The sequence below is a fragment of the Kryptolebias marmoratus genome, linkage group LG6 (assembly GCF_001649575.2).
Source record: "Kryptolebias marmoratus isolate JLee-2015 linkage group LG6, ASM164957v2, whole genome shotgun sequence".
Classification (NCBI taxonomy): Eukaryota; Metazoa; Chordata; class Actinopteri; order Cyprinodontiformes; family Rivulidae; genus Kryptolebias; species Kryptolebias marmoratus.
The window spans coordinates 2,861,134-2,867,738 of NC_051435.1; positions in this window are offsets into that span (position 1 = coordinate 2,861,134).

Below are 6,605 nucleotides of genomic sequence, written 5' to 3' on the forward strand. Positions count from 1 at the left end.
GTTCACTTCAAGACTTTTTTATTTTTTAAACAAGAGGAAAAAAGCAGCCAAAAAAGAGCAGGCTGAAAAAAAAGACTAATATATATATATATATTTATATATATATATATTTTTTTTCCTGTTGTCAATCAAGCACTCTTCTCCAAATGAGGATTTACCAGACCCTAATAATCACGGGACCCCTTTACGAGCCTGAAATGGATATATTTTTACAGAAACTGAGCATTTCAGTACCAAACCTTGTATAGTGAAAAATTAACCCACAGCCATTTTGGAGAAAAAAAGGCATCCTGGCAACATAGAATTGATAATTGGCAAAATATGTTTTTTTTTTTTTTTTTTCTGGGTTTGTGGTTCTGTCAGAGCACTTATAAATAGGGGATCCTGCTTAGATTTGTTTGAGTGAGAGCGCATGGGTACAGCGTGAACGAGCGGTTTGTATGCATGATAAAAAAAAACAACAACAACAAAAAAAAAAGGCTAGAATGTGGTTCCTCCTTTTGTGTTGCGAGCGCTCGACGTGGCCTCGGGGCTGGCCTTTTTCCTCTCTCAGATAAAGAATGTTTTGGGACACGGAGCATTCAGGAGGAGTAAAGTAGATCGCCGCAGACATGGACTCGTGTAAATCGGCTCCTCGAAACGTGTAGCTGTAGCCTGAAATGCCAACTGTGCCTATGTGAGCAGACACTGCCGTGCAGAGCGACGGCGCAGCGCGGAGAGAGTGCTGGCTCCGCTGGGAAAATAAAGACTTGCAGCTTAAGCGACTGGTTGATCTCAGATTATCGACTTGTGTGGTTTTTTTTTGTTTTTGTTTTAAATAATCGAACTTGCCAGTCGGCCCGGTTTCTTCTCTAACTGATTTGTGTGAAGGGTTGTTTTGCATGGTTTTGTTTGTGCCGTTTTCTTTGCCTTCAGTGAAGTAAAGACGACCCACTTTTGAGCCATGTTTCTCTCAGAACAGCATATTCATGGATACTTTAAATATACTTTGTGTTTGTTTGTTCCCTCTAGCAACCAAGCTGTCTTTTGACTGACTCCAGAACAGGTTCATCTGCCTTTATCTCCAAGGAGCGTGGTCAAAACGTAACGATTATCTGATAAAACAGGCTCTTTATGAAAATCACAGTGCCTTCCTACACACTGCTAAATTTAAAAACTGACCTGAAAGTGACATTGACACCAATAGGAGGCAGGTTTTGGTTCTAACTAAAGGAATAGCTCAGATGTTTGGTGGAAAGGTTGTGAAAAGTTAGTATCTTACCTGCTGTAGACGGCCCTTTGAGCGACCTCAGTTTGGAGAAATTTGCTGCGTTTTGTTTACTTCGGATAGTAAAAGCTCAGATGTGGGAATGACGACAGATCACGTTGGATTTTGAGGTCTTTTTTTCTGACTTGGAAACTAAAATGTTTGACTTCAGAGTAGAAATGGCGTGCACCAACAGAGACAAGTCCAAGTGAAGCCACGCCCCAAACTGGATTTGCGTCGTCTTAAAATAAACCCAACGTCTAAAAATCTAAAAAAAAATGGATAATTTAAACTGTTCCAGCTGGAAGTCCTACAGCTCGCGAAACCCAAGAGCACAAAAAAAAAAAAAAAAAAGTGGACCAGGCTGACAAAGATCTTGTAACGACCCTCAGAAAGGAGGGAAAGGAAAGTGATCTGCATGTGAGTTCAACTCACTGCAGTTTAAAAGCTCGGAACTACGCACTTTAAAAGCTCCTCGGATGAGAAGCAAAACGAGACATAAAGAAGGCCTGTCGCCATTTTTTTTTTTTTTTTTAGCTCTTGAGATCTGCCGCGTCCTGCAGGACTGAGAATGGAGCTAAATGCTACTGCTTGCAAAAAAAACATTATACTATGTAGATAACCGTGTAATGCAAAATTGTCCGTGGAGTAGAAGTTCCTATAATAACATTAAAACAAACTATTATTAAATATTTGTGATTGGAGTTGTTTTAAGACGCCAGTAAGCCATTTTGGGCTTGGCTTCATTCAGATCAGCTCTTCGCTTTTAAATCTGGCAAGAAATAAACTATTTCTCCAAACTGAGGTCATTCATAAAGTTATCTGCAACAGGTAAGATAATAACTGCTCATAAGCTCACCGCAGAACTGTTGTTTTAAGGAAAGAACAAAGAAAGTCCCTTAAATGTTGTCATCTTTGCAAACCCTTATGTAATGTCTCCATCGTCCGTTCTTCTGTTCAAATATGGATGAAAAACATGCGCAGGGAGCCTCCTCTTTCTTTTTCCTTGACAATAAGCTAAGATTTTTACTATTTTCTTCATGTGAATGCCAATGTATAGAAAGTGGGGAAACTAAAGGATGTTCAACGTTTGTTTTTCCTGCAAAGCTGTAAATCCGACATGGTTTCTGGTTGTGAAAACCGTATCAAGGCTCCTTTTTTCCACCAAATCCCCACTCCACTTTAAGAAAAGCAGCTTGCACTTATTTCATTTACTCACTATTGATACACAAAGACATCCTGAGAGGTTGTATTGTGAAGTTAGAACAACACAAACTAAACGTTGTGTTCTCTTGTGCTTTCAAAGATTGTTTTGAGGTAATAATAGAAAAAAAAAAAACGACAGGGGCTGTTAAAGCCCAAGCCTGGGACCTTTAATATAACGACATCTTTATGGAAAAATAAATAAATCATCAGAGACGTTCTCATGGCCGGTTGCACAGAGAGGAGGAGGAGAACGGGAGGAGGAAGAGCGAGCGCCACGGGCAGCGGTCATCGGGGCTTTTTCACAACGTTAGATGCAGTTAGACAGATTCAAGGAGCTGCAGAAATCTGAGGGGTTTAATGCAACAATCAGATGATTTGATTTTTGGAAGTATTTATTTTCCTAGAATCACCAGCTTGACTTCCTCGGATTTCTCCCCTCCTGCTTGGTTTAAACTCACATTTCATTATTCAGTAGGACAGCTTTTTTGTGAATACATAACACTTTTTGGATGTAAACTCAAAGCACAATTGGTTTTTATAATTTGGTGGTCACTTGCTTGTGAAAAAGACCCATCTGTGGCAGGAGGATGAATAATGGTCAGTATTTGGAGCTACATAAAACAAATTATTAAAGCGAGTATCACTGTGTAATATTTATTCAACTTGTAATTTATGTACTCTTTTAACCTTTGTTTTTTTTTGTTATGACAAAGCATTTATTTAAATAAAGTTATGTATTCATTTAAGCGTTCTAGTGATGTTTTTTTTTTTGTTTGTTGAGATTTAGAGAGCTGATAAATTAGCTTCAGATGTTTGAGTTGGAATCAGCCTGATTGTGGAGCAGTGGCTAATCTCCGAGGCATGAGCTGATAAACCTCTTAAGTCTGAGCCCACAGCGGGCAGGATGTGAGTTTATAAAGCCTCAGCCTGAAGGCAAGTCACCTGGTTTGCAGCTCCAGAGTCAGACTGCACGGCAACAAGGACGTCCTTTAACCTGAGTCCAAATATCAGGAGGTTTAGTGTCTGAACGACTCAGAAGAAGAGATCTGTAGCCTGAAAGAGGCTTCATCATTTTACAGAAAACCTGCCTTTATAAGTCTTTAACACTGACTAACGGCTCAACATTAAAGGAGTAAGCAGTTGCAGATATCTCTTTGAACAACCTCAGTTTGGCGATATAAACTCTAATATTAAAACCTTATTTAGTGGCTCATGCTTGCACCATTTTATAAATCTTTCCATCTGTCTGTTTTGGATTACACGTTTTTTTAGATCAAATTCTGAGTGCAGATTGTGGACACTTCCTGCTGGAATATCATAATATTTCCCCCAGAAAAAAAACATATAATGCAAAACTGAAAGGGGTCTAAATGTTTACAAAATCACGTTTACATGTAATTGTATAAAATGTCTGAGATTGGAGTTGTTTTAAGGCAGCAGTAAGCCACTTTGGTCTTTGAAATCCCTGTTAGTTTGGTAATCTGCTCAGAAATAAACTCTGTTTGTTTCCAGCTACAACAGGTAAGATACTGTTTGTTCACACCATTTCCATAGAGCCCCACTTCAAAAGATCACTTTAAATACAGCCAACCTGCAAATATAAGAAGCAGCAGAACCAGAACAGTGAAAACTTTCACAGAGAACCAACAATCACTTACACCTAAAGCCAATTTAGAGTCAGGGATGAACCGAACATGCAGGTTTATGGTCTGTGGGAGGAAACCTGACGCATGCACGGGGGGGGAACGTGCAAACTCCATCAAGGAGGTGGGTGCAGCAATATATATATATATATCCAGTGTTATTTATGTTTAAGATGAGAATAGTTATGTGGATTAACGATGTGAATTTATGTTAAAACCCATTATACGATCACAGGGCCCCTTTTTCTGTTGGATTGATGTTAACCACCAACTCGATTATCTTTTGACATATTAAATACAGTCAATCTGAGCATTTCTGTTGTGAAGTCAACCAGCTGGATTTAAGAGACGAACAAGAAGGGTTACACATGTTTGCCTGCGTCAACTGATTAAGCGACCTCCTTATTATGTCACCAAGTTCTGCAGCCGCCTGCTAATCATGCAGGGCAGCTTCGGACCACAACTTTAATCTAGTTTAGGCTTCCTGTTCCTATAATTTTGTTTAACTATAACATTTTATGTTCCATTACAAAAGGTCCTGAGTAGTTTAATAGATAAACAGTGATAGTGACAGGAAATTTCCAAAAATGTAAGCAGAAATGCTGATTTCTTAATTACAGTCATCCTTACTGGTAGGTAATCATGTAATTGGCTGAGTCTGTGTGTGTTTGTCTGTCTGTTTGCAAAAATACTGCATGTCATGAACAAGTGGGTAGATTTAAATGAAACTCTTTGGATCTACGTCTTCAACTGGTTAACCTTTTTTAGTCAGCTTGGATCAAGATGGCAGCCTTACAACCCCACCTAATGTTTGGTGAGAGTCATCCTCATTGTATATGCTGAGCTCGACATATTATGTGGGATAACTGCTTTAAAAACTGGGACAAGATGTTTTTATTTGCGTCTGCAGAGATGGGAGTTTTTGTTTTGCTTTGGGACATTTTTGTCGTGTTTTCTGGGCATCATGATGTGTCTCTGAAGCTCTGAAGGCACTGAGCAGCTCCAGATGTGGCTGAAGTGATGCATTAAAGAGCAGAGGGGGTCAGCACCTCCTATAGCCGCCATAAAGGCCGTTGAGCCGTTTGCTTGTTTGTATGTTTAGAGACTCGACAGAGTTCACATAGCAGGAAACATGCGGAAGATTTGATTTGTGAGACGGAACGTGGCAATTACTCTGCGCCGACAAAGAAACTGACAGCTGCATTTAGGACTTCAAAGCATCGATGCCCCTTTTATTACACGATTAAGTCAGCAGCGTTAGACGCCTATATTTTACGTGAACTCACGCAAATCCCCCCAAACAAACGCCGGCTGGACTGTTGCTACACAGACTTCAGGACCCTGCAGTAAAATACATTATCTGCAGTTTTACATTTCAGCTAAATGATCTGGTGCTTTCGGAGATGCTCTCTGTCTCACCTGCATCAACTCGACTATTAGTTAAAATCATAGGACATTTAGACATACATATAACACGCAGATGTTTACATGGCATAATTAGGATGTTTGCAAATCACTGCTTGTGTAATGGTATAATGTCATCCCTCGCAGAGGTAATAGTGGCTCTTGTCGTCACTGAAGGGGAGATGAAAGGAGATTTGAAAGAATGTGGAGCGGCTGAGAGTAAATCACATAACTTAGGGTTGGAATCCTCCGATGATAGAGCCCCTGACCGGACAAGTGTCGGCTAGTCTTTATTCAAACTCTGTCATCAGAGACGGACACAGACCTGGAGTCCCAAATGAAGGCTTCCTCCACACCGTTTAGATGTTTTAATAACTCCGAGGATCACGTCTACAAAACCTCTCAATACAAGAGGAGCATTTTAAGGTCCTGGGACAACTACAACGAGCAAATTAAATGAAAAAATGATTGAGTTACAGCGATTTTTGTGTTTGCTGTGGCAGCCATCTTGATCTGTGTTGGCTCCAAAAGGTAATCATTGGTATTTACATTTTGCAAAAAGATTAAATGTAGACAAACACTTGCAGTTACATGATCACCTGCCTGTCCACCAGCTAGTTATTGCCGTCTCGTGCTTAGAAAGACGAAAATAAAATCTATGTTTTAGTAAATCTAGTTCCTTTTAAACCTAACACTTGAGGGTTTAAATCGGTCTGGAATGGAAATATATTTAAGATTTCAGTGACTGGGGGGGTTGTAGTGCACGTGACATCTCTGCACTGATGAGCTGCATTATACAGACACTCCAGGATTTGCGATGTTGCGATCGCAACTATTAGCGCAAAATCAAGCAAAAAAATAGCAACTTTTTGCAACTTTGCCCAAAACACAGCAACTTTCCCGCAACTTTAACCCAATATTTATTGTTTCTAAAGTGATTCTCCACCGTTTCTGTGGTCTAGTCTCTTCTTTGTGGGTTTGTGTAGTGTGGAATACAAAATAACCCCAAATAACTCAGGAAGAAGACACGTGACGTCACTTCCTGTTAACATCAGAATGCCGGGAGCGTGCAGGAGCAGCGACCGAAGCCAAAATGTGCGCTAATG